This window comes from Bactrocera neohumeralis, unplaced genomic scaffold, assembly GCF_024586455.1.
Source record: "Bactrocera neohumeralis isolate Rockhampton unplaced genomic scaffold, APGP_CSIRO_Bneo_wtdbg2-racon-allhic-juicebox.fasta_v2 cluster11, whole genome shotgun sequence".
Taxonomy (NCBI): Eukaryota; Metazoa; Arthropoda; class Insecta; order Diptera; family Tephritidae; genus Bactrocera; species Bactrocera neohumeralis.
The window spans coordinates 2847271-2870541 of record NW_026089624.1 but is presented as its reverse complement, the minus strand read 5'-3'; the positions used below and the strand labels follow the sequence as shown (position 1 = coordinate 2870541).

General features: G+C 34.9%; 1 protein-coding gene and 1 pseudogene across 11 annotated transcripts in view; one reads left to right on the top strand and one right to left on the bottom strand.

The window, feature by feature from the left end:
- LOC126765675 (uncharacterized) overlaps positions 1-23271 on the top strand; it is a 784771-nt gene that overhangs the window by 328935 nt on the left and 432565 nt on the right. The window lies entirely within an intron of this gene.
- LOC126765689 (uncharacterized) lies at positions 9913-11322 on the bottom strand (annotated as a pseudogene).

Genomic DNA, 23271 nt, shown 5'->3' with positions numbered 1-23271 from the left:
TTGTGTGAAAGATTAAAACCCACAGTCAACAAACTGATGGGACCTTGTCAGTGTGGCTTTAGAACTGGCAAATCAACAACCGACCAGATATTCACCATGCGCAAAATCTTGGAAAATACCCGTGAAAGGAGAATCGACACACACCACCTCTTCGTCGATTTCAAAGCTGCTTTCGACAGCACGAAAAGGAGCTGGCTCTATGCCGCTATGTCCGAATTTGGTATCCGCAGAACTGATACGACTGTGTAAACTGACGTTGGGCAATACCAAAAGCTTCGCCATGATCGGGCATGACCTCTCCGAACCGTGCGATACTAAACGAGGTTTCAGATAAGGCGACCTCTATCGTGCGACTTCTTCAATCTACTGGTGGAGAAAATAATTCGAACTGCAGAACTAAATAAAGAAGGTACCATTTTCTATAAGAATGTACAACTGCTGGCGTACGCAGATGATATCGATGTCATTGGCCTCTGGTGGTGAACGAGAGCAAGACGAAATATCTGCTGTCATCAAACATACACTCGCCGCACACGCGACTTGGCTCCCACTTCACTGTTGGCAGTCATAACTATGAAGTCGTAGATAATTTCGTCTATTTTGGAACCAGAATTAACAGCGACAACAGTGTCAGCCTCGAAATCCAACGCAAAATAACTCTTGCCAACAGGTGCTACTTCGGACTGAGTAGACAATTGAGAAGCAAAGTCCTCTCTCGACGAACAAAAACCAAACTCTATAAGTCACTCATTATTCCTGTCGTGCTATATGGTATGGGGCATAGTCATGGACGATGACAACATCTGAAGAGTCGAAGCTAAGAATTTTCGAGCGAAAGGTTCTGCGAAAGATTCATAGTTCTTTACGCGTCGGCCACTGCGAATATCGCATTCGATGAAACCATTGTTCCATCGCTTTATGGGATATACGACGACTTGGACATAGTTCAGCGAATCAAAGGCCAGCGGCTACGCTGGCTTGGTCATGTCGTCCGAATGGACGAAAACTCTCTAGCTCTGAAAGTATTCGACGTTGTACTCGCCGGGGATAGCAGAAGAAGACCTCCACTCCGTTGGAAAGACCAGGTGGAGAAGGACCTGGCTTCGCTTGGAATCTCCAATTGGCGCCACATTAAAAAAAGAAGAAGCGACTGGCGTGCTGTTGTTAACTCGGCTATAACGCCAGTCTACGCCAGTAAAGAAGAAGTTAGTATGGGCTCTTCAAATATTAAGACGCTAGGTAGACAATTTCACGATTTTAGGCGAATTTCCGAAATTTCAAGGCCGGAGTTGGGGTTGAAGATGCAATCCGATCTCAAAACAAAAATTTGCATTGGAATCCGGAAGTACTAAGGCAACTTTTCCGCACTATTAGAAATCCCGAATCGAAAAAAGTCCGGAATCGACCCACCCTAATAAGCAATATGCTGTCTCCACAGGCAAAACGTACAACAATACAGTTAGTATACCATAAAATTTTTTTAGCAAGAAATATGACAGACAGTAACGACGACAAAAAAATTGTCTGCATATTTGTCACAAATGTCTCATTTCGTGACTTAGAAGACTTTAAAACGATGTCAAAGTGTGCTTAAGCGAGTTCGAAGAAACTAAACTAAAGCTAAACTGTTTATTCAAAGTGAACGTGGAATCACATCGTGGCAAAAATAAAAATAATTTTAGAAGATGATTTAAGACGTTCCTGAACAGTGTACAAATACATAAACAACTTAATGTTAGAAAGCTGAAACAAAAAGAAAATGTTCAGGAATATTTTTTGTGTATGAAAGAGTTGGCAATGCGTGGTAACGTAGTAAACAATGCATTGAAACAGTACGTAATCGATATTATAAGTGACCAGTCTAAAGCCGCAGCTCCGCTCGCTCCATGTTATCAAGGATATTATTTATCGTGATAAAAATATAATGGAATAGTTAATTGGCAATCTACATTTTTATTGACTTCGTAAATCACTTAACGAAACATCTCGACAGCCAAAAATTTATGGCATACTAACTGTCAAATCTATTGCTATTGCCATCTGTGAGTGGGCATTTCTTATCATAAGATAATCATTTGCGAAAAGGCGTCGGGTAGGTTCGCATGTTTCAATGCTGCTGATGTACCGTATGTTTTGAGCTCCTTAACTGTTTAAAGTTTTATATGGATGAAAAAAATTTATATGGAAAATGAAAAAGGAGAAATATACTTTTTCTACAAATGTATTTCTTGTAAAGAAAGATTTTATATTTTCGGACTATGATAATTATAGCATAAATTTTATATACAAATAAAAAAAATGAGCAACGATGTTTTGATTTATGCTTGTATAAGTTTTTTTTTAACACGTTGAGGACGGCGCAGTTTTTAGTAGTCAGTTTCATCTGGCGGCTCCTAGAGCGGTAAATAGCTAGGGCAGATGTAAGAATGCGAAGCAAGACGCAAAGCGCAACGCGAGATCATGGCAGAGTTAGAGCGTTCAGAGAAGCTAGCTTTCCTTTAGTTGTTCTTGTGAACTGCATGATTATTATAGATTGCCTCCTGGATGAAATGCCTACAGAACCGCAAGCACCCAGAAGAACTATACATTTTCTTCAGAAATATCCTGGAACCGCAAGACAGTCCCGGAAACGATGCCGTGAATGTTACGGATATAAAACACTATCAGCTCAACGAGGCAAAAGTTTTTGTTGAAAAGAGAACTAAAAAAGTTACAACGTTCTGCCAATTTTGTTAAAATAACCCACCACTTTCTATAAAATGTAAAAAAAAACTCACAATTATTAAAAAATATATTTAAAAATTTGTTTTGGTACCAAATTATTTTTTATTTTATTAAAAAAAAAAAATGGTTCTGAATCAAAGACAGCGTGACCCACCGGTGAGTCACGCCGTCCTCAACGTGTTAAATTTAAGACTGTGCAATTCGCCAATCCATTTTGTAAAATTTTTCCTCAAAATAACAATATTAAACTAAATATTAATTTTTTTGGAAAATTTATTAATTATTTTGAAAATGTACTATCTGTATTTTTATAATTTAACAGAACCATCTTAATACTCGCTCTGCTAAATTTAATATAGTCGAAATGAAAATGCCGTTGGTATATGTGTAATTGTGATATGTTGCCTCTTTGAAATTTTCATAGAAATGAAAACTGCGCGGTCAAACTGCTGAAGTGACAGATTTTTGCTTTCAATGTATGGCATACCCAGAAAAAAAGGGATCTTTATCCTTTTTTTATTTTCCGCATAAAAGATTTAAGGAGTTCAAAAGCTCTAAACGTGCGCTACATTAGCTACCTACCCGACGCACATTGGGGTAAAATGTGTCGATTTTGGAGATTAATTCAAAATTCAAGGTACAAGTAAATTTTTGGTATCAAACAAAAGTAGATAAAATTCTACATCACTAACTGAACAAATATTTGGCAAAAAATTTACAGTTTTCTTGTAATATTCTCTGAAAATTGCAAGTTTATTTCTTTTTGTATGCGCACAGTGATATACGTGATTTTTTTCATTTTTGGAAGTTTTTTATTTTCTTTAACTGGACAAATCTTGAGAAAATTGTAATGGAGCCTTCTTGTTCAGGTAATTTAGTAAATACGAAAAGATTTCATTTGTGTTTTTACGTGTCTCTAAGTATTTAAATATTTTTGGGCGAAAGCCTTAAAATATTGGGATTTCGACCTTATATACAGACATATAGTTGTGAGTTAAGCGGGGTAAAGCAAATCTTGCTTCATTCCTGTAATCTATGGCTGTTGTAGTTTCTTTTTGTAAAAAAAAGTTGCGCCAATACTGCGCACTATCTCAGTATATGCATTTCTTTATGCGAACTGCCTGGTCAAATATACACGAATATCTGAAGGCAGAAGAAGAACAAATACAGCAATTGCAAAAAAAAAGGTTTGTTATTGTTTTTGTTGTTCAGTGGATGCCTGTTTGCTTTGTTCACACCCTACGTTACGATAAGCGGCCTTTTAAATGCATAAGAACATATTCTGGAATAGTCTAAATTTCGCGTTTTACTTACATATGTATAATAATAAACAACATCACATACATTTTTGAAATAAAATTTTGATTTCTTACATTTTGTAATAATTAATTAATATGGCATAAGGTTCTTATCTAAGGTTTAGGGTATACATATGTAAAATCATGATAACCGACATTGTTTTTTCCCGCGCAATTTTTATTACTAATGTTTGTATGTCATGTGCAGTCGAGAGAAATAACAATAGTGATGTACATTTAACTAACATGGTAAAAGCGATACCGACATTGACTACATTTAAAGAGGATAAAAATATTATTATCTTCCTTATAGGAACCAGTTCTAATGTAATTTGGGTTCCTCGTCAAAGTCTTTATGACATAATGAAAAACTCTGGCTGTGATAAATTTAATGAAAAATTTGAATTTTTAAAAGAGCAATTGAAAAAGCGTATTGAGCCATCTGATGAATTTATAAAAGAGTTTGATGACAGGATAAAAACCTTTATTAGTCAATTTAAAATTCGTTGGAGCAGAGCCAATAGGCATGAAGAGCGTTTCCTTAGAATAAACCAAAGTTGGCTGGATTCTTCGATAGGTTTCACCCATTCACAAGGAATGAAACGTGGCCGCAAAGAACTTTCATTTCAAGAATCAAATGAGAATACGAAGCAAAAAAAAATTAAATTTTTAAGAGATAGTGTGCCTTTGCCTTTATTAGCTTATGCTGCACAAATGAGTTTTAGAGCTTCAGGGCAAGTGGAAGCGTCAAAGATAGTGAAAGAGGCTGCAAGTTCAGCATCGAGAGCGAAAAAATTTCATAAAGTATTGCCAAATCATCACTATCACAGCAAATGTCCAAAGAAGACGCTTTATTTGTTTTGGTGGAAGCAAAGTTATCTCGACAACAGTACAATGTTATAAGGCAATCTGCTCCAGATAGGTTTCCTTGCTACTCATATGTTCAATCAGCAAAAAAGTATTGTTATCCTAGACGTGAGAGCATGCATTTTTGCGAGATTTCAGCACAAGTAAGCTTGCAAGCCCTTTTAGACCATACCACTGAGTGTATAACTTCAGCCCAAAATAACGTAATTAAAACATTGAACGTTGAGGAAATGACGAATTTATGCTTGTACACTAAGTGGGGATTCGATGGAAGCTCTGGACACAGCTCATATAAGCAAGCGTACCATAATCCGGGTGCAAATGATTCATCAGTTTTCATCACCTGTATTGTTCCAATCAGGTTGATTTGTGGAAGCAAAATTATGTGGCAAAATCCGCGCCCAGCTTCTACCAGGTTCTGCAGGCCTTTAAAAATTGAATTTGTAAAAGAGTCCACAGCTGTTTGTAGAACTGAAAACGAAAGAGTTGGTATAGAAATACGAAATCTTGTTAATTCGGTTATACCTTATGGAAGTAAATATTTGGAAGTTAAACACAATTTAATTTTATCTATGGTTGATGGAAAAGTATGCAACGCATTAACAGAAACAACATCTACACAAAAATGTTATTTATGTGGAGCTAGCTCGAAAGATTTTAATAAAATTGATGAAATGGTGAAGAAAGTCGTAAAAACAGAAAATTTACAATTTCGGCTTTCAATACTTCATGGGTAGATTAGGTTCTTTGAATTTCTTCTCCACTTAGCATATAAATTGTCTATAAAAAAGTGGCAAGCTCGAACAGAAAGCGAGAAACTATTAGTTTCGGAAAATAAATCACGGATTCAAAAAGGATTTAAAGATAAAATTGGTCTGATTGTTGACCAACCGATTTCTTTTAAAATCCCGAGATGTCAGCAGCAATTACTAAAGTTGACATAAATTTGATTAAAAAGATACATACAATACTCGTAGTTGTTTCTAGTGGGCACGATATTGAGGTACAGAAGTTTCGTGACTACGCTTTAAATACAGCAAAATATTTCGTTGAATGTTATCCTTGGTATAACATGCCTCCAACACTTCACAAATATTTTATCCAAAGATAATATCACACGCTATGTTGCCAATCGGACAATTATCAGAAGAAGCACAGGAAGCTCGAAAAAAAGATTTTAAGAATTTTAGAGAACATTTTTCTCGCAAATGCAGCAGAAAACAAACAAATGAAGACATATTTAACAGACTTTTAATCAGTTCTGACCCCGTTATATCAACCACGAGAAAATTACCAAAAAATAAAAAAATTCAGGATTTACCCGAAGAAGAATTAGAGAGTGGCAATAATAATGAAGTTGATGATGACGATGATGATGAAGGCGATGATAAAAATTCAAGCGGAGACGACAATGATCATGAATATGATTATAGTGATGAAGAAACAGTTTATATATTTTAAATGAAATTTGAAGCTTAAAAAAACTAAAAATTTAGAAACCCGATGTTCAGCATATTTTTGTTTTTTAAGATATAAAAAAAAAACAATCAAAAAACTCGAATTGCATTATTTTCTTACTTCTTTATGATTAATTAACTAAAAAAAATAACTTATCCATAACTAGAAGACTTGTGGGAATTAATCTCCATTTTGAGCACCATTTACCCCACTGTGCGACGGCATTTCGCAAATGATAAAATACATTTTTCAAGAGCTCAAGGCATGCGCTACATAAGCTCGAACTTTCCTACCCTACACCTTTGCGCAAATGATTATATTATGATAGCAAAGCCCACATACAGATTTGGCAATGGCAATAGCAATACGTTTGACAGTTAGTATTCTATAAATTCTATCCTGTCGAGATGCCCCGTTACATATGTATAGTATATATGGTTCTTGTCATAGTGTGTAACGGTACAAGAGTAGAGCAAAAGAGGGCGACTCACGCCCTATATCTCATCAAACGATAATTGCAAAATCGACGGCTAAGACCCAGATACTATACGTAAAAAACGCAGACACAGGTCGTTCTTTTTAAATATTGCATTGTTCTGTGCAATGGAATATTTCTCAGTTATTATGCACTCATCTTCATGATTCAACTTTTTCTTGCTCAGTTGCTGATATACTTGTATATGTATGTAACTATTTACTATCCCAGTTAGAACAGTGACGGTCATGTTACCTAGTGATATGCCGGTAACGCGTGCCGGCTTAATTGTCACTTTTTCCTATCACGTTCTTAAGGGCGAATCAAAAAAGCTCCCAAAACTTTTGTGTACATGTCATCTTGTATCACCTCCTCGCTCACATATTTTCTGCTGTAATAAAACTATATCCTTCTTTCTCACTCTTTCATTAAATTTAGGATAATTCAACAAAACTGCTTTCAGGAAAGCGTGACGGTGCATTCTACAATAGCCTAGTGGGGAAACCCCTCGCTTGTCATTCCTTCAACCTAAAGTTCGAAACTCAAAAATATAAAGATTTTTTTTAATATTTTTTTTATTAATTTTAATAATAAAATAATTTTATTTAGATTCTTATTAAATTAATTTAATTCATCTTTACATTTTTTTTTAAATATAAAAATTATTTCAATAAATTACATAAAGATACAAAAATTATATATGCATATACATACGTATGTCTAAAAAATTACTACAATGTTATCATTCTTCAGCTTTTCGCTTTCTATATTTTTTTTGCTTAAATCTATGGTGGCTCATTTCGATGGACTTCCCCATTTGTTGCTCGAAATTTGCAAGTCCACAAGTGATGAAAGAATCTATAAAAAATGTAATGAAAAATCAATTTAAAACACATCTTTTTAGGTAAATATGTATGTATAAAATTTACCATATAATATGTTGGACAACAGAAACTTTGATAGCGGTTGCTTGCCTCCCCTACCGTTCCAGTTACACAAAGTCAGGAATTCGTCAGTGTACAGATGCCGCAACACATCACATACACTGTAGGAACTGCCTTTCATCCCTAAAACAAACTGTTTCTGTAATTTGAAAATATAATGCAAAACAATATTGTTTATTGAAGAAATTGTATACATTACTAACCGTTGTTGTAGCAAATTCTTCGCATCTAAGTTTTTCTTCCATTTCCAAAGCTGCAGCTAGTGTTGTTACTGGTAGGGTGTAAGCAATTTCTGTTTGTGTGTTGTCGATTTCTTCGCCAGTCAGTCGGCATACTGATTGTTGAACTTTCCGAATTAGCGCCTTACATTCGCGGACAGTTTTTTGTTGGGCCATTTCTTCGCTTTTTTGAATTATCTGAAAAGAGAACAAGTTCAGTTAGAGAATATTTAAATAATGCCTAAACAACAATATCTAAACAATACGTTTTTTTGTATGGATGAATACTTATAGAACAATAAAAACTTTTATGGACATAAACTTACATTTTCTTTCAAAAATCTGTAAATCTTCCTTTCCATATTATCAACTCTTGAAGACAATTCTTGTAGTTGGGTGGAAATAGTTTTTAACATGTTAAAAACATCTGAAAAAGGTGTAAACATAATAAAGCAAAAATTTTTAAGAAATGCATTTAAACAATATATTGGATTACCATTTCCATCCACAGGCAAATTGTTTCCTTGTTGCTTTGAATAGCTTGCCTGTGAATTGTAGCAACCAGAAATGTTGAATTTCTTCCGTTTAAATGTCAATTGTTCTACAATACAAATGGGTAAAAATAAATTGAAAACTGAAATGACAATTGTACATGTACCTTTTACGGGAGTCCAAGAAGTTGTTGGGCGTTCCTCCAAATAGGTTTCATCAAAAAGCGCTGGTGAATCCATCTGATTAAGAATTAAAATTATTTGTTTAAATAACTTAACATAATATAATAAAATACCGTCCGGACAATGCAATAATTACAGTGAAAAATACACTTAGGTTAAAAGCCTTATTTTCCTGGCTCATATGTGCACTAATGTATTTTTCTTCATATTGAATTATTATTTTCTCTACTCACCCTTTTTCTAAATATTACAGACACAAATAGTTCACAAATTTAACGAAACACAATTAGAATAGATTTAAATATTTATTTTAAATAATTTTGCATAAATATGCACAAGCACAAATCTGCACAATTCTCAATATCGACGCGTTTGTAACCGAATTTTTGTTTTCTTCGAATTCAATTTGTCACAACGAACAAGCAAACGTCAAATTCACGGTATCATGCTGTACGCTTTCACATCCATCGTTTTCAATAAGCGGTGACAGCTAAACAATTTGTTTGTCTTCTTTTGTTTTATTTTTGCTTAACATCTGTTGAGTGAAGAGCTTATAATATAAAACAAACAAAAGACACAATAGATTGACTTCTTACTCATTTCAAAGATTTGTGAGGGAGTGTTAGTGACAAGCAGTGTTGCCAACTTCAAAAAACTAAAAAAAAAACTCGCCTAAAAAAACAGTAGAAAGCGGTAGGTAAAGAAAAAAAGGCAGATTTCATAATTTTGGTCAAATAATTAAATGATAAACAACTTTCTTAGTTACTAGAACTCACATCAATTGATATATTTATAATCACAGCAACATAAAACAAAAATCAAAGTAAAATTATTTTTCAGTTTCATTTTGAATTGCCTCATCTTCAATATTTTCACATTCATTTTTATTTTTAAAATCATACATGTTTTTGTTGAATTTCTTCGTGTGCTTTTCTGTGGCTTCGAATGAATAGCAATCAGTTATTTTGGACTTAGTGTGTAATACTCCTTTAATAGTTGTAGTCGATATTCTATTGCGTAATTTGGTTTTCATAATATTTTTAGCAGAAAATAACCTTTCCACGGCGGCGCTGCTATGTGGTAGGCACAAAAGCTTCTTTACCAATTCAAACAATGTAGGGAATGTTTGAGATTCGTCTCCATTTCTTAATTGGTTTTGGTCGAAAGAAAAATCGACATTTCTTAACATTCGCCATTCTCTAACCAGTTCTGTTATATTATTTGGTCAAATCTTTGGGAAGAAATAATGTAAATCTGCAATGGAAGGGAATTTCTTTTTTATTTCAGAATCCAGAATTGCTTTAGGATTTAGCATCTTCAGACATTTTAATGCTTGACGGTCTTTGTCGTCAAAAGGAAACCTTTTTAATATCTGTTTTGCAGCCTCGATATAAAACTTCTTACACTTTAAGTAGAAATTTTTCAGCTGTTCTTCCTCTAGTTCTCCTAATTCTCTCTTTCTTCTGATCAAATTTGGCACCATTCCACCAACGTATACATATATGTTGCATCGGTAAATTTTTCTGCTCACTCGAGAAGTCAAGGTTTAATATTTTAGTTTCTTTTGCGTGTAAAATATTTTGTGCTTCATTTTTTTCTCGTTCAGTGAGATTCAGATATTCAGCTTGTACAAAGCATTCCAAGATCGTTGTGTATGCGGTCAGTATTTTGTCGTATCGTAAATATAATTTCGGAGTCTCGGATTGCATTTCTTTATTGAGATCGGTAAATATAGGTAATGGAAATTTCAAAAACTCCAGGTACAATTCAGTTGTCGGTTCGAGAGTCTTGGAGAGAATTGATTGCGCAGAAAGTAATCTTTCTACATGAACTGCAGCTTGAAAATACAATTTTATAGCTGGTAATTGTTCCAGAAGCCTATTTACTACCACAATAAGCGACAACCATCTGGTTTGGCTAGGGTGGAGTAATTTGTGTGGTTTAATATTTGTGAATGCTTGAAATGTTTTGAAATCTCCAATACGTTTTGGTGAATTTTGTACATGATTATATACGTCTCTACAGAAATCTTCCACGCTCCTTGGCAATTTCTCACATGCGTATGATGCGCATAGGTTAAAAGAATGACAAATGCACTTCATAGTAAAAAGGTGAGGTATGTCATTTTTAAACAAAGTGACCAATGAATATTTATCTCCAAACATAACGTTAGCGCCATCAGAAGCAAAGCCTATCATGTTTGATTTGTAAGGAATATTTTGTTCAACAAAATATTCTACTATTTTGTCATACAATGCTATTGCTGTACCATCTACGATTGGTATTAAAGTCAGAAATCTACTTTCAACGCTGAAATCTAATTTTACTATTCTAGCGACAAGCGCTAAATGTTTTATCGTAGATTTATCTGTGTTCGTCAACAAGTAATGCAAAGCAATTGTTCTGCAACATCTCTATTATATTTTCTTCAGCTGTCTGCCCAGTTACATTAACAATAATAGCTCTAGCTTTTTTGCGGCTTATAGATAATTGTTCGGCAATTTTCGAATCTGGACATACAGCGCAAATCAATTTATTCAAATGAGATGCTATGTTAAAAGACAGATTATGCTCAGCAATAAAGCAGGCAATTTTTACTTCACCCGCTTTAGCTGCAATTTTTGTATCTTGTGAGTTGGAAGCTGAGGTAAACATTGATGTCAGTTTTTGTTGTTTTTGTAATTTCAAACTATTCCTCGCGTGTTTGGTTGAATCTTTGTGTCGTAGCAGTTCGTGTATACCACATTTTCTGTCGCATTTACACCAGAGATCTGCAAGGAGTTACTTGAATTTGGTGTTAACTTGTACAACATCAATGTATGTATGACTTGTTACTTGAAAAACGTCAAACATACAAGTCGCAACTTCCTTGTTCCATTTCATACCTAATCAACACAGTGATCAGGTTTGCTTGTTCGAATCATACACATACAGTTTGAAACGATTCAAATCGTTGCATGTACAGTCGAGGCTTGTTCTGTACAAATGACTTGTTGGATTCTTACCAACTCATGACAACGAAAACAGTTCGATATCATTCCAGTGTTTTTATTGCAACATTCTGACGTGCCCAAAGTATGTCTAATACTATTGACAATATTTCTGAGAAACTTAGAAGTGGTATTCTAAGAAAATCATTAAAAAGAAAAGGACGTGGTGAAGTGTGGTCAGTTTTTTGCGAACTTCAAGATGATAGTGGATGTACTGTTAATGAATTTGTATGCTGCCGTAAATGGGAAGCCATCTTTCGGCATAATGGAACGCAAGCATCTAACTTACGCCGTCATAAGTGCTTCATAAGGAAAACCCAAGAAATTCCCTGTGTACAAGTAGGGCAAAAACAAAAAAAGGATAAATCCAAAATATATACAAAAAAGAACACAATTTGCAAGTAATTTTGATGCCATGGAATGGTGGGAAAGCAATAAAATTGAGTTTCCAACTCTTTCTAGCTTCGCATTTAAAATATTATCAATTCCAGCTAGCAGTGCAGCCAGTGAGCGCACTTTTTCACTTGCAGGTAATATAATAGTAGAGAAACGCAATCGCCTAGCTCCTAAGATTGTGTATAATATCTTATTTTTAAATTCTGTTTTAAAAAATGAAAATAACTAAGCAAATAATATGGGAAGAAAATGTTCTTGTCCAAATAATACGCACATATGTATTTATATGGTAATATTCTGCATTTATATACGCATTTCTTATTTAACACTTATCAATATATTTATATAAACAATAATTTCCAAAATTAAATAAACAAAAAGGTTGAATGAACATGAGAAACCGAAAACTTTACAAAAGTTTTATTTTATTATTATTATTTTCATCCATAAATTGTATCACGTACCTTCTAACTATGTATGTATACAGTTTAATATGAATTGAAAGTACGTACATCGAACAAGTCATACGTACTTTTCTGCTTAATGTTCAACTCATTGATGTGTACATTTCTTTCGAACAGAATCATTGATGCGTATATTTAACACAAGCTGTCCTATCGAACAGCTTGGTATGAAACATACATGGCTTGGCTTGTTTGTCTTAGAGGAGTGCAACTCATACCTATGAATTGCTTTACAACGTGCTGGCTTGAAACTTGAAAAAGTTACTTGTTGCAGATCTCTGATTTACACGCAGAATAAAAGAAATAAGTGTCACCTTTAGTGCTTTTCTTTAACCAGCCTTTGAACATATCATCTTTTAACCACGAATTTACGAATTTCTGTTCATATTTCACATTTTTCTTCTTAGGAGGACTTTTTCCAGTCGATGAATCACTACTCATTTTATCAAAAACTTTGTAATTATTATTTTTTCAAAATAGACGCCGCAATTCAAAGAAACTGTTCAGGGTGTTGTGACTTGTGACTATAAAACAATACCTACGCAATACAATAGGCGTGTAGGCTACACGGTCGGTGTAGCTGTTATTCATAAATAGGGATTTCCCCGTGCATAAAAATATAAAGAAGATACTGCCATCTAGTGTCAATGCGTTTTATTACGTAGTGGTTTGTCATTGCGTTTTATTGCGTAGTGGTTATCAAAAAATGTTTGCATAGTAGTGTATTAGGTGGCGCTGAACGCGAAAAACAGTAGAAAATAGGAATGAAACAGAAAGCATGGTCTTCAATGTGAAAACAGCAAATCTACTGCTAAAACAGTAGGGTTGGTAACGCTGGTGACAAGTAAAAATTGTGTAAAAGTATTGGAGTTTCGGTCACGCAAGTTTTGCTGGGATGTATATATTCATATACGTATATGTGTATGTAGACAAAAACCACTGTACCCTGCAAGTAGCTGTCTGATGTTATTTCGTATTTTTAAAGTAAAAAATCAAATGATTTTTACATGAATATTGAACACATGCTTATGTTTTGAAATATGTTTTTATATATATGAATTGTTTGTTGTGACTTTTAACATAAAACGATAGAAATTAGCCTGTGCCCGTTCCGAGGTTTCAAGCTACCATCACCAATTTTCAGCCAAATCTGTTCAGCCGTTCTTGATTATAAATATAGATATAAATTGCGAGATCGAGGGTGAAATTAGTCTCCAGGACTAAAGGAATAGTGAAAAGTGAAAATTTTCACGTCTTTCCGTGCTGTTGTTCCGGCGTATTGCGCGAACATACAAAAAAGGCGTTTCATTTTTATATAAAAGATTTAAACATAAATACAAGAGTGTTGTATTGTGCATTATGTCTGAAGTAATTTCAAGAAAAACTTAAAGTGTATGAATCAATTCGGAAAAATAGCAAAGGAATTATGGAAGTAAAACCATTCAAAATAAAAATGCTAAATATGACAATAACAAGTAAGGAAGGGATCAATTGGGGTGCAACCGAACATTATACTCTTGCAACTTTCCAAAATCAAGCCAGGGAAATACTTTAATGTGCAAACCGACAACCAGAGAATCGAAATCGAAGAATTATATATCATATGACCTGCCCTAACTTGAATCACGATAACACAAAAAAAAACTTAGAGTTAGAGAAACTTTGAGTTATCGATGAAAATGAGTATGTCTTCTATGGGCAATGCATGAGTTCAAGTTATGGCAGTTCAATTGTATTGCATATATGTAAATACACAAAAGGTACAAAAGTTCACCAATTAGGACAGCAAACGAGGCTGTATTTTTTCCCGTTCTTTTGACTTTTCTCTTCACAAAGGCTTGACATTTCATCATGGAATGAAATACTGTCCAACAACGAATCGAAATTATTAAAATTTACTACCGAAATTCGAAGTCAGTGATCTCAACTTAAAGAGCGCCACGTCCAATTTATGGTCGTCATAATCGTCCTGTCAGATCAACAATTGAGCGTCTAGTGGAAAAATTTGAATCCACAGGCACAGTAATGTCGAGAATAATGCTGCCGCTAGCGCATCAATTGAGGAAGACCCAAATCAGTCTCTCACACGTCGTTCTCAAGCGTTGGGCATCTCTGTCACGTCGATGGCTCAGTCAATTGGCCGACTCGGTCATGTGATTTGACGCCGTTAGACTATTTCCTGAGGGGCTACGTCAAGTCTAGGGTATATGCCAACAAGCCAGCGACGATTGATGAACTTCATAAGAATATCGAACGTGAAATTGCAACAGTAGCGGCCGATTTATGCTTGAGAACCGTCGAAAATTGGGTTCAGCATCTGGACTTCTGCAAGCGTGTCCGTGGTGACCATGCAAAAAAAAAATCGAGTTCATTAGGCATCGAACAGGTTTTGTTGGATTTGAAACATTATCGGATTATTCGTGCGAAGTTTTATACCGTCATATAAATTTCTTCTTGATTTGTATACCGGAAGGTGAAAGAATCAAATGAAGTTAAAAATTGTATTATATGAGAAGTGGGCGTGGTTGCAGACCGATTTCGTCTGTGTAATAAGAATGCTAGAATGTTGTGTACCGAATTTGGTTGCAATTGTTGCTATTGCAATCCTCTGTGCCAAATTTCAGCTCTATATCTTATTTAAGTGCTTAGTTATGTCACTTTATAGGCTTTCCTTTAAAGGCGTTTTGTGGGCGTGGCAGTGGTCCGATTACTCCCACTTACGGGTTCGTTTTTTTTTGCCAAAAAAAATATCTACCAACTTTCACACAGCTTACACGGACGGACGGATAGACAGACAGACACCCGGTGATACATAAAACTGCTAGGGCAACTAAACTATTGTACTCTATAGCAAAATGTTGCAAGAGTATAAAAGTTGACTAAATGAGTAGCGACGTCGCATCACAATTGCATCAATTCACCACACCGAATCTACCATTCACTTTAACATTAACACACATACACGCACATGCACCCAAACGCGATGACATTCTACATTCTAATTAGAACAAAAGGAAAAGAGAAAGGATCTCGCGCACCTTTGTTCGTTACGACGTCGATCGATCAACATCTCCGTTTTTCGCAGCATCGCAGCATCCCGGTTCCCTTTCGCTACCCGCCTTTATATATATATTTAAAGTTTTTCAATTTATATAAAAGTCATTTTATAATAACTTTAAACATTGTATATATATATATATAATATATATATTTAACGGGTTTAAAGCTACTGTTTAGTAATTTTCTCATCATTTTATAATAATAACCTTTAAGTGAATCTTTAAGGAAATACAAGTTTTATAACGATTCTTTGGAATTCAGTGCATTTTTCCTTTTAACAAAAGTGTGAGTGGCCTAAAAGTTGAGTTTGTTGTACATGGTCCTTCGAGCCATAAAGAAAGGCTAAATAAAAAAAAATTAAGATTTCGAAAAAAAAAGTTTAATAATAATTATAACCTGTGAGAAAGTGCGGTAATAAAAACCGAAAATAATAAGTGACAAAACCAAATAAATAAAAAAAAAAACAAAGTAGCAAGTGCAGTGACCAAAAAAGGAAATATAGTGACTTATACACATTTATACAATAAACTGTGCCTCAAAAAGTGTATATATGTAAAAAAGATAAAGGTATGAAAAAATAAAAGTGCTGTGCAAAAGCATACAAATTATATACGTACATATATTAAAAAAAAAATCTACTAGGCCACCACATATAAAACATAGCAAATATAATATAAATAGATTATAAATAACTTCTGTGAAAATACTAAACTATAAAATACAGAAACAAAATTTTAGAAAAAAAAATAATATACTAAGTTTACAAAATGTATTAAAGTTATCCAGTGTTGTGACTAGTATTGAATAATAATATTAAACAAGGTGTAAAACATAAATCGGGCGCGGTCTAACAATAAAAATAACAAAAATTATAATATGAATCGGGCGCGATATAATTAGAAGAAAATTACAACATACATATGCATGTACATACTCAACAAAGGAGGAAACGGGAGCAAGAGGACACTAAACAAAGGAGGAAATTAGGAAAGGAACATTAAACACAGGTGGACATAGGAATAGAACAACACTAAACACAAGAGGAAACTGAAACGCAACCAGAAGATAATATCCCAAAATTATCTCAAAATATATGTACCTTTTTCTCCCAAAACTCCCTTGAGGCGAGACAAAGTAAGTCGTTTCCATTTTTTATTAACATATGTAAATATATATGATATCATACGGTTTTATCAAAAATAAAACCTATATAATCCGTTTAATCGATTCCTAAACGGGAACGAAAAACAGTTGAAAAAATATATCATCCATATATTTTTATAAAAACAAAAAAAGGAAATCATTTACTGCCTTCTAAGCTTACCCTTGTGTATACAAACACACCCACTACAACAGAAAACCAACCAATTATATTTAAGTATTTACTTGCAAATCTTTCCAGCAATACCCCTTCTGTTTCTTCAAACAGTAAGCAGGATTGCATAAAATAGGTAAGCAAAAGGCATAAAAAGCAAAATTTCCGATATACAAGTGAGAATAAATACAAACATACATATTTACATATGCACTTACCCAACTCATACGTATCAAATACATAAATGCAACAAACATACATTTGTACTTACAAACACATACAAACAAACATTCAAATTAATATTAATATATTGAAGCATATACTTGCTAATCCGCAAGTGCAGAGGCTAATGACCTGGACATTGTTCATTTTCTTTTCTCGCTATATTCTGATCGCGCAAATATAAGTACAAATAATGGGTTGTCAAAAAAGTCTTGCGGTATTTTTATTGATTTTTTTTTTTTTGTTGAAATTGAAATGAATTTTTGATGACTAATGCCCAGCTCTTGACCGATGCTACGGCTGCTACTATGCCGGTCTCTTTCGACCAATTCAGCGATTTTATCGCAATTTTCGACGACAGGCCTTCCGGAGCGTGGCGCATCTTCGCCCACCTCTACACCAGAACGAAAACGTTGAAACCACCGTTGTGCGGTGGAAATGGAAAATGTATCGGGTCCATAAACTGCACAAATTTTATTGGCGGCTTGAGATGCATTTTGCCTTTATACTTTATACATACTGTATACATATATTCGGTATTCTTTTTGCCTACGCTACATGCCGTGATTGAGGGGGTTTATCCAAAACATAAAAACAATAATAAATCTTAAATTATTAGAAGCTGCGATAATAGCTTAATTATAAACAATAAGCGGAATTTTAACAAAAAAAATAAATATATAATAAAATTTTATTAACGATAAATATATGTACATACTTATATAGTACATACTCTAAGCCCGTATAGGCCAATATTATTTAACAATACCTCCTTGTTCTTTGTATTACAAAAATAAGCGGGATTAAATACCAACCAATTTAGCATATCATATGCACATCAATACGCACATAGCGTGCACGTATATGTATGTACAAAGGTTAATGACTTCGTATACCGCCTTTACGAGAACTTATACACAAGGACATACGGATAAATCCGTAATAGAAAATATATAAAAATAAATATAAAATCGCAACTAAATATAATAGTGCGGTTAACAAAAACGATTAACGCGTATTTTAGTAAATTTACGAGAATATCAGCTCTTATTTACTTAAAAGAGTTTCGGTTTTCGGTATTTATCGGATATACTTATCTCATCAAATTTATATTCTAAATTTTTATTTATTCTAAATGAGCACAGATTCAAAAGAATCTAAATCAGGTCGATTTCTTACAATTCCAAAAATGGCTGACGACGATAAACAAAGCACACCTGCAGAAGCTACACGCTCTAAGCACGGTACAAAGCAAAATAGATCAAAAGATCATATAATATCGAAATTTATCACTGAAAGTGATAGCTTTATAAGATATTGCACACGGTTTCAAGCCTCCCCTATTACTGACATCAGTTTTAAATATAAAATTAGAAAGTGTTAACAATCTATGGGCACGCCTTCTGGCAGCGTACGATACAGTACTAGATACTGACGACGCGGAACTCCCAGAAAACACAAAAGCTTCGGCAACTGCCAAGTGTGATAACTGCCGTGATCAGTACGAGTTAACAAAGGGAATGATAACTGAACAAATAAGTTTAATAAGGCCGAGTAGAGTCACTACTCCCCCTCCCAGAGTAGTTACAACACAAATGGAAGACCTAGATAAAGGCATGTATCTAAAAGTACCAGCTTGTGATACTGAAGTTTTCAATGGATGTTATGACCAGTGGCCGTCCTTCCGGGACATGTTCACTGCCGTTTATATAAACCATCCTAAACTTTCACAAGCACAAAAGCTATACCATCTCAGGTATAAAACAAAAAGGGAAGCAGGCAGTATCGTCAAACAATTCGCTTTAAATGACGAAAATTTTAAACTGGCTTGGGAAGCACTTGTCGAAAGGTACGAAAATGAAAGGGTTATGATAGAAAACCCAATAAAAACTTTATTGCATTTGCCAAAAATACAACAAGAAACTAGCCAGGGATTTAAAAACTTACACTCCACAGTGACCAATTGCTTATCAGTGTTAAAAGCACAAAATATCTCCACAGAATCGTGGGACCCTATTATAGTAACCATTTGCGCAGAAACACTGCCTGATGCCTGCGTTACTACGATGGGAACAATCACTAGTGGAAAGAAAAATAATGCCCACCTGGCAACAGATGAAAACATTCCTTACTGCTCAATATGAGATAGCTGAGAGAATAGACAAAAAAACTATAAAGCCAAAAAGTCATCAAAATGAGTCAAGTAAAAACTTGTTCAAACCCCAAGCCAGTAATAAGATACAATATAATAGACACGTTAATAAAAGTCACACATTCGTGTCAAATCAAAGTAGTCAATGCCAATCATTGTGTGAACTCTGTAAGGGAGGTCATAAATTAAGATCTTGCTAGAGATTCAAAAAATTATCCGTTTCAGATAGAAACAATCTGGTCCGTCAACACAAACTTGGCATAAACTGTCTGTCGAATTCTCATATGACAAAAGACTGTGAAAACAAATTCGATTGTGTATACTGTCAACGAAGACATCACTCATTGCTTCATGTTACCAATTTTCAAAATGTGAAGAAAAATCCATTTCAAAAAACCACGGGATTAGTCGCTACAACTACATCAAGTAATCCCGAAACCTCAAATCCCGAAAAAAGGGAAGAACAAGCATGTCTCTCTAAAGCAGCAAAAATTCAAGCGCTTCATTCAGAAAATGAAAGCAAAATTCTTTTATCAACTGCGGTCATCACCATTGAACATAAAGCTGATTTTTTCAAACTAACAGCATTAATAGATCAGGGATCTCAAAGATCCTTTATAAAGGAATAATATATAAATCAAAGGCTCAAAATCGGCTAAAATTGCCAATAAGACATTCCAATTTTCAAATTTCGGGAATGGGCGGAATAATTATTCAAAATTCTAATAAAATATCCCCAATCACCATAGTTTCTCCAAATGCGGATAAATATACGAATAGATGCACAAGCCATCGTTCTACCAAAACTTACAAATTTGCTTCCAAGCTATGAAGTAAATAAAATACACTGGAAAAAATGCTCACATCTCAAATTAGCAGATCCCAACTGTCATACCCCATCACAAATCGACATATTATTAGGCAGTGACTTAATACCTCAAATAATTCTTGAAGGTATAGAGAAAATCTCCAATAAATTGTTAGCCCAAAATACAATCTTTGGGTGGAAACGGAAAAAATAAATTCTTTCACAACACAAGTGGAAGATATTACAAACGAATACTTAAATAATGAACTTCGAAAATTCTGGGAAGTGGAAGAAGTACTCCAGATTACCAAACTTTCAGAAGAAGACCAGGCATGCGAAGCCTATTACCAGTCCACAACAACAAGAAACGAACATGGTCGTTATGTTGTGCGACTGCCATTTAAAGCCACCTTTCCAGAAACTATAGCTCTAGGCCACTCTAGAATCTCAGCAGTCCAGCAATTCCTAAGCATGGAAAAAAGCCTGACGAAGAAAAATGAGCTAAAATCAGCATATGATAATGTGATGGAGGAATATCTTGACCTCAATCATATGGAAGAAACTGTACCATATGAAAAAATATCCAAAGGTAGATATTTATCTTTTCACCTTCCACATCATGGGGTAATAAGACCAGATAAAATCACAACGAAAGTACGAGTGGTGTTCAATGCCTCAAAGTGTACGAGCTCAGGCAAATCACTCAATGATGTATTGGGTTGTCAAAAAAGTCTTGCGGTATTTTTATTGAATTTTTTTTTTTATCGAAATTGAAATGAATTTTGGTGACTCATGCCCAGCTCTTGGCTGCTACTATGCCGGTCTCTTTCGACCAATTCAGCGTGGCGCATCTTCGACCACCTCTACACCAGAACGAAAACGTTGAAACCATCGTTGTGTGGTGGAAATGGAAACTGTATCGGGTCCATAAACTGCACAAATTTTATTGGCAGCTTGAGATGCATTTTTGCCTTTATCGTAGTAGTACTGTAAAATATACCGTATTTTCTCTTTATTTTGTTTCATGTTTGCGACGCTATAACTCACGAACGACTTAAAAGAAACGACAATCAATCAAACACGTGTTAGCGTGTGAAATGAGCTTTCCAAAAAGGTATAGCATGACCCGATGGGACGAATAAAACTACTTAGAACTACGCGCTTTCAGCGCCAACTAGCGAAATTACCGCAAGACTTTTTTGACAACCTATTATTATACACAGTGCCAACATTACAACCTGATCTCATGTTGCTAATACTAAATTGGCGCATGTTTAAATACGTTTTTAACGGGGATGTTGAGAAAATGTATAGGCAAATTCTGGTGCATGAAGATGACCAAGATTTCCAACGCATAGTCTTCCGCAATTCAATTAATAGTCCAATTAGCGACTACAAACTTAAAACAGTTACCTTTGGCATCAACTGCGCACCCTATTTAGCCATTAGGACATTACATGAAGTTGCAAAAACTTGTGAAACAAATTTACCTTTAGCAACTTCTGTGTTGCAAACTCAAACATATGTGGATGACATTTTATCAGATAGCCACAGTATACCAATAGCGTGCGAATTATTATCTCAAGTGATCAAAGCACTAAATTTAGCAGGTTTTCCCCTAAATAATCAAAGATATAAAAAAGGAAGACTTATTAGATACTGACTTCCTTAAATTCGAAAAGGTCAGTGCAACAAAAACACTAGGGATTCAATGGAATGCGATAACAGATCAATTCTCATATACAATTGAGCCAATATCTGCAATGTGCGTCATTACAAAACGACAAATCCTTTTCTCGGTGGCAAAACTTTTCGACCCCGCAGAATAGCTTTCGCCAATAATGATTCAAGCTAAAATTGTCATTGAATTGTGGAAAGATGGCACTGAATGGGATGAACAGGTAAAACCTGTACGTTTAACAAAATGGGTTAAATTTGCTAACAACCTACATACTATATCAGAAATTCGAATCCCTCGATGGGTAAATTTCGCCCCTAACATTAACGCAGAATTACACGGTTTCTGTGATGCCTCTGAAAAGGCTTATTGCGCAACAGTCTACATACGCACTCAGTATGATAGTAAAATAACTTCACATCTTTTGGCAGCCAAAGCCAAAGTTTCACCTTTGAAGACACTAAGCTTGCCACGGCTTGAACTAAATGGTGCTCTTCTGTTAGCAGAATTAATTTCGATAGTTCAAACCCATCTAAAATTAAACGATCACAAAATGTATCTCTGATCAGACTCTGAAATAGTTCTAGCATGGTTGGAAAAACCACCCTATACTTGGAGGACTATGTATCGAATCGCATATCACAAATCTTAGACTTAGTTGGCTCAGCAAAATGGCAACATGTTGCAAGTGCAGATAACCCAGCGGATCTTGGGACAAGAGGTTGCAAACTACTTCACCTCACCAGCACTACACTCTGGTGGAACGGTCCTACATGGCTAACAGAATCACAAGAATTCTGGCCAAAATCTCCTGCTCGGAATATCATACCTCCGGAAATTCGTGAAATAGAAAATTTTCATATCACTCCAGAAGAGGTTGATATTCTCCACAGATTTTCATCATTTCCTCGAGCACTAAGGGTAGTCGCTTATATGCACAAATTCATCCATAAACTTAAACAAGAGGTGAAACGAATATCAAACGATCCTTACATACAACTAACATATTCCGATTTGCAACATGCCAAGGTCAGTCGCGACCTCTCGAAAAGGGAATCTCACTTCTTGTGTTAAACCCATTCCTGGACGCTAAGGGATTACTACGTGCAAATGGAAGACTAGCCAACTCCAGCCTTAGTTACAATGAACGACATCCCATCATTATCCCAGAGAAATCCCGTTTTACCGACTTATTTCTAATATATCTCCACCAGCTTACACTGCATGGTGAGCATCGCTTAATGCAACAAATGGGCTGACAAGAGTTCTATATACCGCGACTAAAGCCACAAATTAAAAGAACCATTTTCATGTGTAAACAGTGTACTATGTACAAGCACAAGATGCGTACGCAATTCATGGCAGCCCTACCACCTGAACGCTGCAACAATGCTTTACCCTTTACCATCACTGGGGTTGATTTTGCTGGACCTTTCCAGATAAAGGCCTCGATGCTAAGGTCTTCCTCATTTAGAAAAGGGCATGTGGCCGTGTTTGTATGTTTTACAACAAAGGCAGTACACCTCGA